Source organism: Schistocerca cancellata, chromosome 2 (assembly GCF_023864275.1).
Source record: "Schistocerca cancellata isolate TAMUIC-IGC-003103 chromosome 2, iqSchCanc2.1, whole genome shotgun sequence".
NCBI lineage: Eukaryota > Metazoa > Arthropoda > Insecta > Orthoptera > Acrididae > Schistocerca > Schistocerca cancellata.
Window position 1 is genome coordinate 954,045,214 of NC_064627.1, and position 19,246 is coordinate 954,064,459.

The following is a 19,246-nucleotide window of genomic DNA, read 5'->3' on the forward strand; positions in this document are numbered from 1 at the left end:
TGAATTCCTTAGGGACCAAACCGCTGAGGTCATCAGTTCCTAGCCTTGCACACTACTTAAACTAACTTAAACTAACGTATGCTAAGAACAACACACACACACACACACACACAAACACACACACACACACACACACACACACACACACATGTCCGAGGCAGGACTCGAACCTCCGGCGGAAGGGGCCGGGCAGTCCGTGAGATGGCGCCTCACACTGCGCTGCCACTCCGCGTGGTGACAGATCTCACAGCCTATGTCTATAAGAGTCTCATTATAAAAATAATCTGAACTTGGAGGCTGCAAGTTCCACAGCAGGTATGACTTTTTCTGTGATATGGCGAAATATGGGGTAGCAGTGTTCGTCAAGGAAACATTCTTCACATCTCGTGTGCCCTTAACCACTACACTGTAAGCGGTGGCTGCTGTGATAATGGCCTACGTAAATATTAGTGTGTACTCTATGTACCGGCTGCCACATGAGCAAGTGGACAAAGAGACCTAACAAAGCTTATTGCTTAACTTCCGTTGGTTCCACTCTCCTCTCCAAGATTCTGATGCGGGCAGTTCACTATGAGAATCCAACACTACGTGCCTTAGTCACCGAGTAGTTGAGGCTCTCGCACGGACTGAAGCATCATACTGATAAAAAAGTGTCAAGCTACTCATTTATGCACTGGTGTATGCCCTTATACAGCTGTAGACATCTCCATGGAATGTATTCTCAGTAGTGAATATGGACAACCGTCAGCTTTGTAGTGGAGTGACGACAATGAGAGTGTGTGCCCGATCGGGACTCGAATATGGATTTCCAGGTTATCGCGAGCGGTCGGGTTACCATTAACCTGTCCGGACACAATTAAAGGCAACAGGAACTGTATTATCGTGCCGTATAGGCCTCTCGTTCTGCTCACCTGATTTAGCAGGCAGCGCTCAGTGGGAGACAAATTGCAATGTTACAGTAGTGTGATGCAAGTTGGACGTTTAAAAATTGGGCCTTGTGTAAGACATATGCTAATTAAACACCCTCGAAAACAACGAGTTTTGGAATTAAATGACTGTTAAATGAAACAAGAATCAAAATTAATTAGGTTTGTTCCGTTAAGAAATCTTACAAGCAACGATAATTTTATTCAAGTAAAATCCTGATAAATAGTTGTGCGGTAAGATTCTAATAATTGCGTAAGTGGGATAATTGTAATCGCGAAGTTGTAAGACGATTGTCGTGACGTTATTAGAAAGGCAGCTAGTACTCCTGAAGGCCACTTATGAACTCAAGGCTGACCCTGCTGCTGGAGTTGAAACCAAGCTGAACATTGAATCTAAATGCAACACTGTGAGGGTAAGCTTGAAGTTATAAAATTCCGTAATGTTCTTACGCATCATCTCACCGTTGCAAGTCAATCTCACCAACGTAAACTGTAGACGAATGCTGAAGTCGCGGTAGAATCAGTCACTAGCGGCACACCTCCGACCATCGCCTACTTCTTAGTGCGAATCAGCCCGAAATCCCTCTAAGTTCCTCGATACATCTGTTCTGTGGTGCAACCTGAAGGTCAAGACTTTCTGAAGTGATGGCATCTCTCTACGTAGTGATGCCGGGTGTATCATAATTAATGGCGTAAACGCATAAAGTTGAAAGTACACGATACTAGAAGCAAAAAAGTCTCAGTAAACATAGGGTCGTAAATGCATACCTTAAGGGCTAAGAGCACTTTTTCATCTTCGGTACTGTGAAGCAAACCTCTTCTACTAAAAGCTCCTCGCACTTCATATTTTGGGAATTGATAATATGGACCAAAACAAGAAAAAAAGTCCAGTAAACGTGAGCTCTAAAATGCATACCTTAAAACTTATGAGCACTTGTTCGTTAGAAAAGTTGTGATCCGAAGTACCGCTCTTTACTCTACTCGGGTTGGCTGGGATACTGTCCTTCCGAGTGCCGACCAGTAAAAGTGTTCTGTAGAAGACGCTGCTTCCCTTCCATGGGCCTATTATTTAGCAGTTAACCAGTAACAAGCATTGTACCATTTCACACTCTCTGTAGCCAGTGAGGTGGGTCCTCGTCGGCCCAGCCACGTTTGTATAACCTATAGTTTATTCATATTAGCCAATGTTGTCAATTCTACTGTTGTGTAAACTCCTCCTTTTTCGGAAATCATTGTTGAGCGGCGCCTCAAAACTTGAAATCGTCCCAAAACTGAGAGTCCCCGCTCTATTTTCAAGATAGGATCTGAACCCCCTGTGTTTTCCTAAGAAAACACAGATTCTAGGTTTAGTGCAAATACTGCCATGTAGACATCGTTACAAGCATTTTTCCTTCTCATTCCACTCCTGAGTTCCAATAATGGTCCCGACTGGGGACCTTCGACCACTTGAGAACTTATCAGTGTTTGCCAGCGGCACTACAAAAGACTGGTAGCCTATGAGCCATTGGCCAGAGCGTCTCCCAGTGTTGCCTTCAAATAACAGCTGCAGACGTGGTGGGCTACATGACTACAAGAGGCCATCGTCTAATTTCAGTGTGCTTTCAACGTACTTTCATTTGTATAAGGCATGAAAATTCAATAAAATGAGTAAATGAAAAGTCACATTAGTCAGCTCGCTAACAGTCCCTGGTAGTGTCTGTCGTAACTGCCTCTCGCTATTTTGTGGTGTCTGTAGCAGACCTCGAGGAAGAAAGACTGTATTAATATGTTTCAGCGCTACTGCTATTCCTCCCATCCTCTGTGTAAGTCAATCTTAATGAATGTCAGAAAGAATAAACTTTCATTTCTACTTTCAACCTGTTTATCTAAAGAAATGAAGTATTCTAAAATGAGACTGATTCTTTATGTGAGGGGTAGCGTGTCGGCTATTCCAGGTTTGCCAACACCAAAATATTAGTGTTACCTGCACACCCCTTTCAGGATATGGCAAGCGGTATTCTCACGAAACTGTTAAGGACACGATCAGCTTCTTTTAGGAACTTTTGCCCTCCACAGCCACGAGAGGGAGTAGAGTGGGAAATCGGTTGGAGAGCTTCTTGCGGGCCAGGTGTCAGTGGGAACAAAATGGTTCAAATCGCTCTATGGGACTTAACATCTATGGTCATTAGTCCCCTAGAACTTAGAACTACTTAAACATAACTAACCTAAGGACATCACACAACACCCACTCATCACTAGGCAGAGAAAATCCCTGACCCCGTCGGGAATCGAACCCGGGAACCCGGGCGTGGGAAGCGAGAACGCTACCGCACGACCACAAGCTGCGGACTCAGGTGGAACAAATGTGGACACTCTCCATTTTAAATTTTTGACATAAAGATGTTCATATTATTAACTTAAACTGTTTTTGGGTCGATTGATCGGTTTTCTTTTAGGGATATATTTCTATTGAAGTTTCAGAGTTCGTTTATATGCAAGTCAGACGTTTGGAAGTACTTTTCGTTCATTCGAAAGACTGCTCCGTGGATAGGACTATTGGGGCCACGTTAACCGGCTATACAAAGGAAGTGGACAATGAAACAACCATTATTACTGCAAATCATTTCTCTGCATCGAAGATTAATTTTGGTGGCTCAATGCGCTTCAAGTCAGTTCGCTATTTATTGTCATTTTTGTGTTACTAGACAATAATTCTGATTCCACATGCCTTTGTACGTTTAGTAAGGTATACCATTGACTGAAGTGCTGTGCGTAAGATATAAATCATTAGAAAAGGCTTCTTCAAACGACACGCTCAACACGAGTTACTGTACATTCTCTGTCAGGGTTTTAATTTTTTTTCTTGGTGTTAGTACACTAATGTCTCTCGGATAAACCGCCGCCATCTACAATTCCGACAGCGAAATAACGTCACCTTTCAAAGTAGGTATTTAATCATATCGAACAGTAGCATACGATTAAGAAACGGTTTTCTGTGAGGTAAGAATTTTCCTAAACTTATAATTTTGTTCTTGTTGATGTGGTACTGCATCACTGTCCACATGTTGTAGCACTACATGTTGTAGCTATATAACAGGTTGTTTATAGTGAATGGTTTGATGAATGAGTGTCCGAATGCACGATTCATACACTAGCTCCTCGTCCCATGAACGCAGCAGTGTCCGTAGTATTATCGCTTTCTATCCACAGAAACCATTATTTTAATGATAGTATGTCCCACACAGAAGTTGTTCTAAGACAGTTTATTAGTGGAAACCTGTCTTGTTTGAATACACATGTGCGTTTTATGGTTCTATATCGAGACAATTTAAATGTGAATAAGCGACTGTGTGGGTTCATCATAACCGTTGAGATTCAATTCACGATTCCCCAGTTTCAATACGACTCCAATAAGTTAACCTTTATATTGCATCACACTTTAAATACACTGACAGAAAAAAGTCGCAACATCAAAAGGAGTGGTGCGACATATACGAAAGTTGGTAAGCGTGTTTCTACGCCTGAAAACTGACGTCTAGTCAAATTTCGCGCCAGTAACGTAACCATGGTGCTAGTAGCACCACAATGAGGATGCTAACCTGATTTGCTTTAGATACACACTGAAACAGTCGTGAGCGCTAGTTTCCTTTCAGATTGTAAGTGATGATGGTAGCCAATAATACATTTCGGACGACAAAGACGCCGTTATCAACACCTCGCTATATTTGAATGAGGTCGTGTAGTAGCGCTACAAGAAGCTGAATGTTCTTCGTGCGAAACTGCAGAAAGATTTGTCAGGAATATAGCCACTGCACATGATTGCTGGCAGCGGTGATCAAGGGAATGTACGGCCGCAAGAAGACCGGGCTCCGGACGTCTACGTGGCACTACCAAGAGGGAAGGCCGTCTTGTTCGGCATATGGCTCTGGCGCATCGCACTGCATCTGCGGCAGCAGTTTCATCAGCAGCTGGCACAATAGTGACTCAACTAAGCGTCACAAACTGGTTGTTTCAAGGATAACTACGATTCAGATGTCCAGTAGTGTGCGTTCTACAGATCCCTAACCACCACCATTTACAATTTCAGTGGTGTGAAGCGACAAATCATTGGAAGGCAGGATATACGTTTGTTGTATTTTCCGATGGAAGTTGGTTGTGTCTCGGTGACAGTGCTATCCGTCGAGTGTTATTTGGAAGCAGGCCAGTTGAGGACCTGCAAACAAGCCGTCTGCATGATAGACACACTTGACCGGCACCTGCAGTTATGGTCTCGGATGCTGTTTTGTACTACAGCAAGTGCACTCTCATGGTTACCCCATGCACTTATCTCACCCACCATGACTGCGAATTTGTGCGTCAGTCTGGTGGTTGCACCTGTTATGCTGTCATTCATGAACCGCATACTGGAGGATGTTTTCCAACAGGATAATGCTCGCCGACATAACGCTGTTGTAGCCCAACGTGCTGTACACAATGTCGTCATGTTGCCTTGGCGTGCTCGATCACGACGTGTATCTCCAAACGAGCAAATATGGGCAATCCTTCGACGACTACTCAATCGACGTCCACAACCAGTATTAACAGTCCATGCATGGACCGACCAAATGCAGCAGAGATGGATCTTCATTATATAACGTGAAATCTGGCACCTGTAAAACACAATGCCTGCAACTTTGCACACTAGCCTTCAACATTCTGGATGCTACACCGGTTATCAATGTGCCAGCATTTTACATTTGCAACGGCTTATCTCGTGCTTACATTAACCTGTGATCTTGCAATGTTAATCGCTCACGTACGTTACATAAATGTATTCCAGTGATTTTATTGCTCTATATTACTTAGTTTTAGGTGTTGTGATTCTTTCCCATCAGTGCATATTTTCTTTTAGTATAGCAAAACGTTATATGCATACTGCTGTACATTCAGGTAAATAAAGTTATAGTCATTCTGGGAAGCTGTGTGTATACAGGGTGGTCTATTGATCGTGACCGGGCCATATATCTCACGAAATAAGCTTCAAACGAAAAAACTACAAGGAACGAAACTTGTCTAGCTTGAAGGGGGAAACCAGATGGTGCTACGTTTGGTACGCTAGATGGCGCTGCCATAGGTCAAAAGGTTATCAACTGCGTTTTTTTTAAAATAGGAACCCCCATTTTTATTACATATTCGTGTAATACGTAAGAAATATGAATGTTTTAGTTGGGCCACTTTTGTCGCTTTGTGATAGATGGCGCTGCAATAGTCACAAACGTATAAGTACGTGGTATCACGTAACATTCCGCCCGTGCGGACGGTATTTGCATAGATATACATTACATTACCGTTTACCAATTGCGGAAAAGGTCGATATCGTATTGATGTATGGCTATTGTGAACAAAACGCCAAATGGGCATGTGCTGCGTATGCTGCTCGGTATCCTGGACGACATCATCCAAGTGTCCGGACCGTTCGCCGGACAGTTAAGGTATTTAAGGACACATTATGGGAGGAAGGGTAAATGGCCCCCGCTTTATCGACGGCAATCTAAATGGTGCAATGTATGTTGATTTCCTACGTTATGTTCTACTGATGTTACTTCAAGATGTTTCACTGCATAACAGAACGGCGATGTATTTCCAACATGATGGACGTCCGGCACATAGCTCGCGTTCGGTTGAAGCGGTATTGAATAGCATATTTCATGACAGGTGGATTGGTCGCCGAGGCACCATACCATGGCCCGCACGTTCACCGGATCTGACGTCCCCGGATTTCTTTCTGTGGGGAAAGTTGAAGGATATTTGCTATCGTGATTCACCGACAACGCCTGACAACACGCGTCAGCGAACATTACGGAAGGCGGAATACTCGCAGTTGAGAGGAATGTCGTCACACGTATTACCAGATGCATTGAGGTTAACGGACATCATTTTGAGCATTTATTGCATTAATGTGGTATTTACAGGTAATCACCCTGTAACAGCATGCGTTCTCAGAAATGATAACTTCACAAATGTACATGTATCACATTGCAACAACCCCAATAAAATGTTCAAACGTACCTACGTTCTGTATTTTATTTTATAAAACCTACCTGTTACCAACCGTTCATCTAAAATTGTGATCCGTGTGTTTGTGACTATTTCAGCGCCATATATCACAAAGCGAAGAAAGTGGTCCAACTGTTGTTGTTGTGGTCTTCAGTCCTGAGACTGATTTGATGCAGCTCTCCATGCTATCCTATCCTGTGCAAGCTTCTTCATCTCCCAGTACTTACTGCAACTTACATCCTTCTGAATCTGCTTACTGTATTCATCTCTTGGTCTCCCTCAATGATTTTTACCGTCCACGCTGCCTTGCAATACTACATTTGTGATCCCTTGACGCCTAAGAACATGTCCTACCAACCGGTCCCTTCTTCTTGTCAAGTTGTGCCACAAACTCCTCTTTTCTCCAATTCTATTCAATACCTCCTCATTAGTTATGTGATCTACCTATCTAATCTTCAGCATTCTTCAGTAGCACCACATTTCTAAAGCTTCTATTCTCTTCTTGTCCTTCCGCAGCTCGTGGTCACTCGGTAGCTTTCTCGCTTCCCATGCCCGGGTTCCCGGGCTCGATTCCCGGCGGGGTCAGGGATTTTCTCTGCCACGTGATGACTGGGTGTTGTGTGCTGTCCTTAGGTTAGTTAGTCCCATAGTGCTCAGAGCCGTCTTCTTGTTCAAACTACTTATCGTCCGTGTTTCACCTCCGTAAATGGCTATACTCCATACAAATATGTTCAGAAACGACTTCCTGACACTTAAATCTATACTCGATGTTAACAAATTTCACTTGTTCAGAAACGCTTTCCTTGTCATTGCTAGTCTACATTTTATATCTTCTCTACTTCGACCATCACCAGTTACTTTGCTCCCCAAATAGCAAAACTCCTTTACTACTTTATGTCCAACTAAAACATTCTTATTTCTTTACATACTACAATAATATTTAATAAAAGTGGGGGTCGCTATTTAAAAAAACGCAGCTGGTATCCGTCTGACCAATGGTAACGCCATATAGCGGACCAACCATAGCGCCATCTGGTTTCTCCCTTCAAGCTAGACAAGTTTCGTTCTTTGTAGTTTTTTTCGTTTGACGCTTATGTCGTAAGATATTTGGCCCAGTCACGATCAATGGACCACTCTGTATAGAATCCACGTGAATAAACCCACATCCACAATAGCATTTGCAAGTAGTCCTCCCTTTCATATTTTGTTGATCAGATTGATGTTAAAATGCAGTCTCAATGTGTCCCACTCTTATTTACTCATGCCAGTGTGTTCCGTCTGGCGTCACGCTTCTTTATATTTATAGTTCCCATTACAGGTTAGTTTCAACATAATTATTCGAACTACATTACAGACACCTTACACGTACCTTTCAACCATCACCTAAACATACAGATACGTTACAAAGGTGACTGCATTGAAACTGACCGCGTACATGTGTACTAGGCTACAGCAGTTACTAGTGCACGCTGTCTTCCTGAGTTCGGGCCACGTCATCCATGTTCCACAGGCATGGTCACGTATCGACCTAGCGGCCTACAGCAATGCGACACTGCTCCACGGTGCGTGCTGGGGCTGCAGAGTGATGGCTCGGCGGTGCTGCCGTACCATGAGCTGAGTCCACAGCTGACGGTCACGTCTCCCTGCACCGGTGGCTAGCATTCGTCACTGAAGCCAGCAGCCCTGGGGGACTGCACAGAGGCAGTACGACACGGCGCCCCAATTCAGGATCTCGGTGCACAGGTAGCGGGCTGATGATGACCACAGCTTTCCAGTCGTTGCTGAAGAGGTCCGACAGCATGGCAGCCACAGTTTGTGGTCGCTAGTTCCAAGCTCCGCCTCGTGGCTCCAAAGATACGTACGGCAAAGGAATGCAAGAGTGGTTGGCTCATTGCTGCTTCGATGGCTTGTAAAGTTGAGATGACATGTGACACTTCTGCAAGTCGGCTGCGACTTCAGCTGCTTCCCTTCTGGATGATAACTGGACAATGCATTCCTGTTTTCCTACATATCGCTGTGATGCCACAACATGTCATCATCTTCGGAGGAAGACTTCGCTTGGTGCAGCTATGACGAATGCTAACTCGAACAGTAAGAAACTATCGGGTACCCCTAGTCTTTCTATATTTCGTATTAATCTAGCCAGTGGCAGATTCTGAAAAGCATGAACAATCCCTGTGAATAGCCATCACATTAACTGATATTTGGTACTATACTTCACTCCATTGATTACTCTTGTCCATACCATTCATGCTTCTGTTCACTGTTGGTAGCTCACTCAGTACTTTATGCAACTTTTCTACGCTGTCCCACTGAGCCTCAAGGAAAAACTTGTCCATAAAACACAGTCTACGACGTTCACTTGTCTTTTGGGCAGCATTCTTAAATCTCATCTCGTATAGGTATCGATTGGACTGTGGGGCTCTGGGAGGCATCCTACAACACCACGAAATTATGCATCCACATCAATTCTTTCTGGATATATTCCAGTCTCCCCCTTCCGCTACATTTTTTTTACCCTCTACAGCTCCCTATAGTACCACGGAAGCTAATCCTTGAAGCCTTAACAGATGTTCTATCATCCTGCCCCCGTATTTTCCATATATTCCTTCCCTCTCAAATTCCGCAGGAAAGCTTTTCATTCCTTACCTATCAATCGACTGAATTTTCAACATTCTTCCGCAGCAACACGTCTCAAATGCTTCGATTCTCTCATTTTTCCGGTTTCCCGTAGTGCGTGTTTCACGACCATACAATGCTGTGCTCTGAACGTGCATTTCCAAAAAATTCTCTCTCGAATTAAAGGCGCATGTTTGATACTAGTAGACTACTCTCCTGTCAATGTCCTCCTTGCTCCATGAGTCATGAGTTTTTATGTTGCCTAGGTACCATAATTCCTTAAATTTATCTGGTTCGTGAATCCAACCCAGCTATTTAGTTTCTCATTGTTCTCATATCTGTTGCTTCTCATTACTTTCATGTATCTTCGATTTATTCTCAGTCCGTATTCTGCACTCATTAGACTGTTCTTAGCATTCAGCAAATTATGTAATTCTTCCTCGCTTCCACTAACGATAGCATCAGTGAATCTTATCACTGACATTCTTTCTCCTTGAATTTTGATTTCACTCTTGAACCTTCCTTTTATTTCCGTCATTGTTTCTTCGTTGTATAGACTGAACACTAGCGGGGACATAGTACATTCCTCTCTTACACCCTGTTTAATCCGAGCATATCTTTCTTGTTTCTCCGGTGTTATTGTTGCGTCTTAATGCCAGTATGTGTTGTATATTACCCGTTTTACCCTATTTCTTGCACCTTTTGACACTATCAAACACTTTTACATGGTCGACAAATCCTATGAACGTGTCTCGACTTTTTTTCAGCCTTGCATCCATTACGTCAACAAAAATGTCAGAAGCTCCTCTCTGGTGCCTTTACCTTTCCTAAGGCCAAACTGATCGTCAATTAAAATATTCTCAATTTTTTCCCCTTTCTTCTGTACATTATTCTCCACTGCACCTTGGATGCATGAGTAGATAACCTGGTTGTCCGATAATTCTTACACTTGTCGACTCTAGTAATTTCCGGATTTGTATGGATAACGTTTTCCCGAAGGTCTGGTGGTAAATCGCCTTTAATTTTAATTTTACCGAAGTTTTCCACTTTTTTTTTTGTCTTTTGTACATGCTGAGTCAGTCCTTGCGACAATCAATTTTACGGTTTCTTCACTTTCTTCATGCAACCATTTCGCCTTAGCTTCCCTGCACTTCCTATTTTTTATTCTAAACTGACTTGTATTGCTGAATTTCCTTGAAAATTTTTTACTACCTTCTTCCGTCGATTAAGTGAAGTGTTTCTTCTGTTAAGCATGGTTTATTCGCTGTTGCCTCCATTCTGACTATGTTTGTCGTTCATTCTTCTGTGATCACCCTTTATAGTGAAGTCTATTCCTTTTCAACTTAACTTCCTCCTGAGCGTTCCCCTATTGCCTTGCTCATTTGAAACATATCTCTTCATTTCTTAGTACGTCCGGACCCCACTCCTTTGCTCAGTGATTCTCCCTTACTAGTACCTTAAACATCAGCCTACTCTTCATCACTATTAAACTGTGTTGCTGCTACGTACGCTTTACACCCCAGAATCTGATATCGGAATCTCTTCATGATTTTGATATAATCTAACTGAGTAACTGAAATCTTCACTCATCTCCAGGCCTTTTCACGTAACCCTACCCCTCTCGTGAATCCTAAACAGAGTTTTCGATGATACTAGCTGAAATTTATTGCAGAACTCAATTAGTCTTTATCCTCTCTCATTCCTTTTACCATGCCCATATTCTCCTGCAACCCATTCTTCTACTTCATGCCTTGCAACTCCATTCCAACCTCTGATGACAGATTTTTATCTCCATTTACGTAGTGAATTATCTGTTCAGTATCCTCATATACCTTCATTATATATTCATCTTCTGCTTGGGACTCCCGCACGATCAACTGAAATAATATTGTCGGTATTTGTTTGCTGTCGATTCTGATAAAAACAACCGTGTCGCTGAACTGTTCACAGTAATTCAATCTCGGTCCCACCTTCCAGTTCATAAGGAATACTGTATCCGGTATACTTTTTTATGCTGATGTTGATGTTACCCAATAAACTCTAACAGGAAATCCGTATGTCTTTGCATTTCCCTTCACTGACATCCACTATGTCCAGATGGAGCATTAGTATTTCCCTTTCAAATTTTCTGTCGTCCATAACAGTTCAATCTTCTGATATACCACGCCTAACTGTCAGACCATTACCCTGGCGTTGGTTACTTAGCAATTTTCCCTTGATCATCTCCCACCTTGGTATCCTCTCCCGTAGACCCGAATGGCAGACCAATCCGGAATATTTTCCCAATGGAAAGATCATCATGATACTTGTCAATTACAGGCCACATGTTGTGTGATTACACATCATGTTTCTGTAATTCAGCGGTTTCCCTTTCCTTCTGCATCCTCATGCTCTTACATCTTTGCTAATTCTTCCGCCTTTTAGGAGCAGCTTCCCATCCAAAGGGCAAGAGAGTGCCATGAATCTCTCGGCGCTCCTCCGCCCTCTTAGTCAAAGGCACTGACGGAACGAAAGTGACTTCGTATGCCGGAAGACTTCGGCCGCCATAGATGATAAATTTTATTCATAATTCAAGCCGTGACGAGGTTGGATCTATGGACAGAAAACACTTTCATTACTAATCAATGTATTGTAGAACAAAAGCAAACTGGTGCTTTTCATTTATTACTAATCAAAGACGCTATCCCTACACCACAGGTGCACATTACCCAAAATAAATAATGGTATAAGCAATATGAGTGCAATACGGAAACTGAAAAGAAAAGAACAGCTCCACACATAATTCAGGCGTTCTGCCGACGCCGAACCACGTAACTATTAACCTCTGGAGAACACTAACCTTGTAAGCTACATGATAACATTGAATCGCGTCTACATTCGTCTACCATTTACAATGTTTTCTACTATTTAGACTCGCCCATACCTCCTCAACATACACTTGCCTCCATACCCGAAACATTCTAAACAGAAAAGGAAAATAGTGGACGCAAACAAAATTAGAGAAAATTGAAACGAGAACCCCTCGAGCGGTTATTGCAACTCATGGTGCTACGTACTTGGATTCCTGATAATGGTAGCACCTTTGACAGTTCCGCTGCTGTCAGCAAACTGTAGCGATGCAGCAACTTGGACGTTCCCAAGTGTGGCGTCTGGTATCGCATCTATCCGTTTTTCATAATAATGTAGCGCTGCCCCACGTTGGGCAACAAAATGTAATGGATCGGGGGTGCAATGACTGCTACGGAGGGGTGGAAGAGCTATTCTTCCAGAGGTCAGGACAACGATGGCCCTCCCATATAGGCATTGTGGATGCCAAGGGTTGGTAAGGGCAATGGGAATCAGAACGAGATTAAGGTCGCTGCTGCAAGTCAGACGGATTACGTGTAAACTCTCTATCTCTCGCACAAGCTACAACAGTTACAGGTGCTGGCTCACGTTCGGCATCGTGGTCTGGCGTCAGCCAACGCAAACGCATCCATGTTCCACGGGTGTGTTAAGGCGTCGCTCTGAGTCCACGACTAAGCGGTGCTATGTTGTGGCACGTAGGCAGGGCAGCGGTGCGAGTGTTTGTCACTGCTGTCGGCGAATGCCCGCTTCCCCCCCCCCCCTCCCCGTCCAGAGAAGCCAGAAGAGTGGGTTGTGGGACAGGGCGGTACGACCGACGCCCCATTTCAAGGTTTTGATATAGAAATGGCGGGATGATGACGATGATAGAAGTCCAGCAGATGCTGGAGAGGTCCAGCAGCACGACTGCCACTAGGTTATGTTGCCTGGTGTCTCCAATGACACATATAAATAACCCCAACGACTGTTAGTTTGGCTGCCGGTGGCAGAGGAACACAACGCTGTTTGGTGCATTCCGTCGATCGCTCGTTGCGAGAAACTTGCCGTCCATTCATGTAAGGTGTAGCGCTTCAGCATGTAGACTGTGTTATAAGCCGCAGGCCTTCGGCACTGTAACTTGAACACCGCGGTCCGTATTCCCTTACCAGTGGTGTCGAATAGCGGTGTGCCGTTAACATCACAACACAATCGTCTGTATCTCAAGTGGTGTAGTCACCTGGATGCATGGACTGCTGACTAATGGCGTTGCATTTTGTACAGATATTAATTACAATTCTACGTTACCTAGGGTGATCACTGCAGGTGACTAAGGTAGTGACCTGGTGAGAGGTCCATTCTTCGAGTGTTTTGGTAGGGTACTGTGATAATATTCCTAGCTTCATGGTGTGGGGAAATATCGGGTAATGATTGTGGGAACGCTGACGGCACAACGATATGTCACGAACACCCTGGATCTTCATGTGTTCCCTCTGATGGGACAATATCGTGGTATCACTTTTCAAGAGGACAATGCTCGTCGAAACTGAGAACGTTTCTACATGAACTACCTGCCTGAAACTAAGGTACTCTCGTGACCACTAAGATCCCATGATTTGTTGGTTGGTTGGCTTGAGCTGGGGGAAGAGACCAAACGTTGTTATCGGTCTCATCTCATTAGAGAAGGATGGAGAAGGAAGTCGGCCCTGCCCTGTCAAAGGTAGCATCCCAGCATTTGCTTAAAGCGATTTAGGGAAATCACGGAAAACGTAAATCAGGACGGCCGGACTTGGGATTGAACCGTCGTTCTCCCAAATGCGAGTCCAGTGTGCTAATCACTGCGCCACCTCGCTCGGTCCAGATTTGTCCCTGACACAACACGTTGAGACTATCTCGACGTTGACTCTCTAGTGCCAGTATCCAGTATAGCAACGAGTAGTGAAAACCCTCTGTGGGCCAGCATGCCTCGTAAAAGGACACAGTGGCCGTATGATATCATTCCCAACCGACTCAATGCTTGATACCGTCAATGGGAGGTCCAGTCTCATTCTGATACGCTTGAATTTGACTTGATTTTCTAATCACTAAAATAACTTCACATACGCTCTCAACGCGTGAGGTTTTATTTAGTTCCCTTTTCCACTTCCCTTTTCCAATTCTTGGTGCTCCAATTTTTTCGTCAGGCAGTGCATTTGTGTACTCTTGTGTCATTTATATAGCCAATATGAAGGTGCAGAAATACTGAAGGTCAGTTCTAAAGTGCTCTCGTGACTTCAGCACCTAACGTTGCAATTTTAAGCGCTTTCACCGGAGTAAACTATTGCGACAGGCGACAACTTCGCACCGTTGCGGCTGGAAAAGACTTCTCCCGTTATATGCGAGAAGGTACTGTAGAAGCCAGTGGTAAATGCAGGAATCATGTCCACAAGCTAACGCAACTCCAACTGTAGCACACGACGAGGCTTAATGTAGTTGTATGGGATTTGTGTGTGGTATTGTATGGTGGAAAGCTTTTAGAGAGGAGAGCAGAAGAACGTCAGAGGGGCGTTTGATGATGCTTTTAATTAAAGTCTGAAGGAAGGGAGGTATTTCTAGAATTCTAACGGATACGTCTCATAGTCCCAGCAGCTTTCAACGACCTGCCCTGCAATGCACGATGATGGCCGCTTGTAGCCACGCTGAATATGAATTATAGTGCAGAAGAGAAAGACGACTTTTCACGACATGTAAAAACATCGACCCAAAGCAGAACGCACAGAAAAGGTTTACTTGAAGACAAGAGTAAGCGAATTAGAACTGAATTTTCTTCCATGAAGCCAATACAAAAGAATGCTATTACGCAGAAAAGGATGGTGCTGAACGGTTCTAAATAGCCATATTTCGTGGTGTATTGATGGCCAACTGTATTTAGACCTTTAATCGTTATCATATGCTGTGACAGGTCTAATTAAAATCGATTAATTTATAAGGCAACTACACACGCAACTGGTCACACGTTTAACACTTCTTTCGAAATATTACAGCACATATCTAGAGCCAACTAATTCTGTAGTACCATGAGCTTCTTACGCAGTTTCGGGGAATCTACGCTGAACGTTTTACGAGCTTTTTAAGTAAAGTACATGAGCACTAATTGTCGAGTAGTAGTGTTAGCTCAATAGGATGGGCTGACAGACTACAATTTTGGGGATACTGCGTTCAAGCACATCGATTTCCTTTTCTACTCTTATTTCAAACACTTGTATCGCTACAAAGAATCATATTTCATCGGGAAGGCCTATAACTATTTGGAATCGGGACTGAGGAAGAAGGCATGTCAGGGTAGTCCAAGCAACTGTGCAAAGCTACTGTGTCAGGGTGGTGTAGTGGTTGTGCGTCTGCTAGTGAGCAGGAAACCTGTCTTGGAATCTCGGCATTGGTAAGCGTTTCCATTCGTCACTTCCCTCTACATTATTGATGTTTGGCGGTTGACAAAGTCTCTGGAACCATATAGTCTCATTAGATTAGTAACAATGGTTATTATTATGACACATACTTCTTGAATTGTAGTAAGATACGAAATGGACAGTAAACGAACGTTCATTTATCGGTAAATTCATAGCGCGTCACAGTGAAGTCATACCGACCTTAACCTTTCTTTGAGAAGTGTACAGCATATTCGTGATACTCCCTTCAATATAAGGATAAATAAACGTTCATTTCATCACGAGTCCTTATTAAAACAAGCCATGAGTGTACTGCTGCGATTATCTTTATCAATTCTGTTCCTTTCCTAGGACACCTAACACGGTGTATTATGTGATGGAACATTAGGAATAATAAAAAAAAAGCACTACTTGGAGATTGTAGTCTGCTGCCTAAGCCGGTTGCGCAAACGCTGTTGCTCGATTGTTGTTGCTCTGGTATGGTATCCAAAACTCTTGTAAGACTTTGGAACGCAAATTCTCGAAATCTCTTGAGAATCGTATCGTGTAAAACATCACAAAATTTTAATCCTTCTCCCATGCGGGACCTCTTGAAGAGAGAAAGCTGTTGTTCCCCACAGTGTAGTTAACCGTTAAAATTACGAGAGCGTAATTCTTTTGATTGAATCGTATCGTGTAAATCTTCACGACAATTTTAACCCAACTCCAATGGGTGGGGGTGGGGGGGGGGGACTCCTGAAGCGAGAAAGCTCTTGTTCCCCACAATGCAGTTAAACGTTAAAATTACGAGAGCGTAATTCCTTTGATGGAATTAACGAATTGGCTCGGTAAGAGCTCAGATTTCTCTTATCCTACCTTCTTGGCCTATGCGCGAAATGTACGTAGGCTGTAGAAGAATCTCTCTGCAATCAGCCTCAAACACCGTTTCTCTAAATTTTTACGGTAGGGTCTTGCGATTTCAAATTTCAGTTTGAATTGGTGACCCATCTCCATAATACTTAAGAGATCATCGAAACTACCGGTAACAAACCTAGCAACAAGTTTTTGAATTGCTTTGATATTTTCCTTTAATCCGAAATCATGGGATACCACACACTCGAGCTGTACTCAGATATGGAGCGCACTGGTGTTCTATACCCTTTATCCTCTATAGATGAACTACACTTTATTAAAATTCTTTCGAAAACCAATGTCGACCTTTCACCTACACCACTATCATCCCTAAGTCAATGACTGATACAGAACAACCTCAAGGAGGGGACTCTGAAGATATCTTGAACTACCTTTACTTTTACCCTAACTAAAAATAATCTATTCACATGGAAAGCTTTAGAAAGTTTTATTTAAACTGATTATACCCTTATACAAGACAATCAAATCTTATAATATAAAAGAGTTACAGTTGTGGTTCTCTTCCTTAAATGATGACTTCCATACGCCTATTCTTCTTGGCAAATTGGTAAATCACATCATCAATTGGACAATCAATGTCAGGGCGAGTATTCAACAGAGGTAGACCATTAAGTCGATCCTACTTCATTGTCGACTTCAGCCATGTCTTTGTACACCGCAATGTTGAAAAATTTGATGTAAACTAGCTTCCCCTCAAGGGCGGGAGTGGGAGTGGAGGTGCGCCTCGCGCGCCCCCATATGTATTCGATCATTAAGTAGTTATTTGTCCTAATTATCTGCGTTAACTTACATTTCCCTACATTCAGAACACACTGCCACTCATCACACAAGTTAGAAACTTTGTCTAACTTATCTTGTTTTCTGTTGCAGGCACTCAATGACGGTAGCTACCGGATTGCACAGCATTCTCATCGATCAGTCTTAGACTGCTATTCATCCTGTTCATCCTATCATTTTTGTGTATAAGTAATAGAAATTCGAAATGTTGGAACACGTGAGGCAATACTGACCCTACGACGTATCTTAAAAGAAAGATTAAGGAATGGCAAACCTACGTTTCTAGCATTTGTAGACTTAGAGAAACCTTTTGACAATGTTGACTCGAATACTCTCTTTCAAATTCAGAATGTTGCAGGGGAAAATACAGGGAGCGAAAGGCTATTTACAATTTTTACAGAAACCAGATGGCAGTTATAAGAGTCGAGGGACATGAAAGGGAAGCACTGGTTGGGAAGGGAGTGAGACAGGGTTGTAGCATCTCCCCGATGCTATTCAATCTGTATATTGAGCAAACAGTAAAGGAAACAGAAGAAAAGATCGGAGTAGGCATTAAAATCCCTGGACAATAAATAAAAACTATGATGTTCGCCGGTGACATTGTAATTCTGTCAGAGGCAGCAAAGGACTTGCAATAGCAGTTGAACGCAATGGACAGTGTCTTGAAAGGAGGATATAAGATGAACATCAACAGAAGCAAAACGAAGATAATGGAATGTAGTCGAATTAAGTCGGGTGATGCTGAGGGAATTGGATTAGAAAATGAGACACTTAAAATAGTAAAGAGTTTTGCTATTTGGGGAGAAAAGTAACTGATGATGGTTGAAGTAGAGAGGATATAAAATGTAGACTGGCAATGGCAAGGAAAGCGTTTCTCAAGAAGAGAAATTTGTTTATTAATTTAAGTGTCAGAAAGTCGTTTCTGAAAGTATTTGTATGGAGTGTAGCCATGTATGGAAGTGAAACATGGACGATAAATACACTCCTGGAAATGGAAAAAAGAACACATTGACACCGGTGTGTCAGACCCACCATACTTGCTCCGGACACTGCGAGAGGGCTGTACAAGCAATGATCACACGCACGGCACAGCGGACACACCAGGAACCGCGGTGTTGGCCGTCGAATGGCGCTAGCTGCGCAGCATTTGTGCACCGCCGCCGTCAGTGTCAGCCAGTTTGCCGTGGCATACGGAGCTCCATCGCAGTCTTTAACACTGGTAGCATGCCGCGACAGCGTGGACGTGAACCGTATGTGCAGTTTTTCGGACTTTGAGCGAGGGCGTATAGTGGGCATGCGGGAGGCCGGGTGGACGTACCGCCGAATTGCTCAACACGTGGGGCGTGAGGTCTCCACAGTACATCGATGTTGTCGCCAGTGGTCGGCGGAAGGTGCACGTGCCCTTCGACCTGGGACCGGACCGCAGCGACGCACGGATGCACGCCAAGACCGTAGGATCCTACGCAGTGCCGTAGGGGACCGCACCGCCACTTCCCAGCAAATTAGGGACACTGTTGCTCCAGGGGTATCGGCGAGGACCATTCGCAACCGTCTCCATGAAGCTGGGCTACGGTCCCGCACACCGTTAGGCCGTCTTCCGCTCACGCCCCAACATCGTGCAGCCCGCCTCCAGTGGTGTCGCGACAGGCGTGAATGGAGGGACGTCTTCAGCGATGAGAGTCGCTTCTGCCTTGGTGCCAATGATGGTCGTATGCGTGTTTGGCGCCGTACAGGTGAGCGCCACAATCAGGA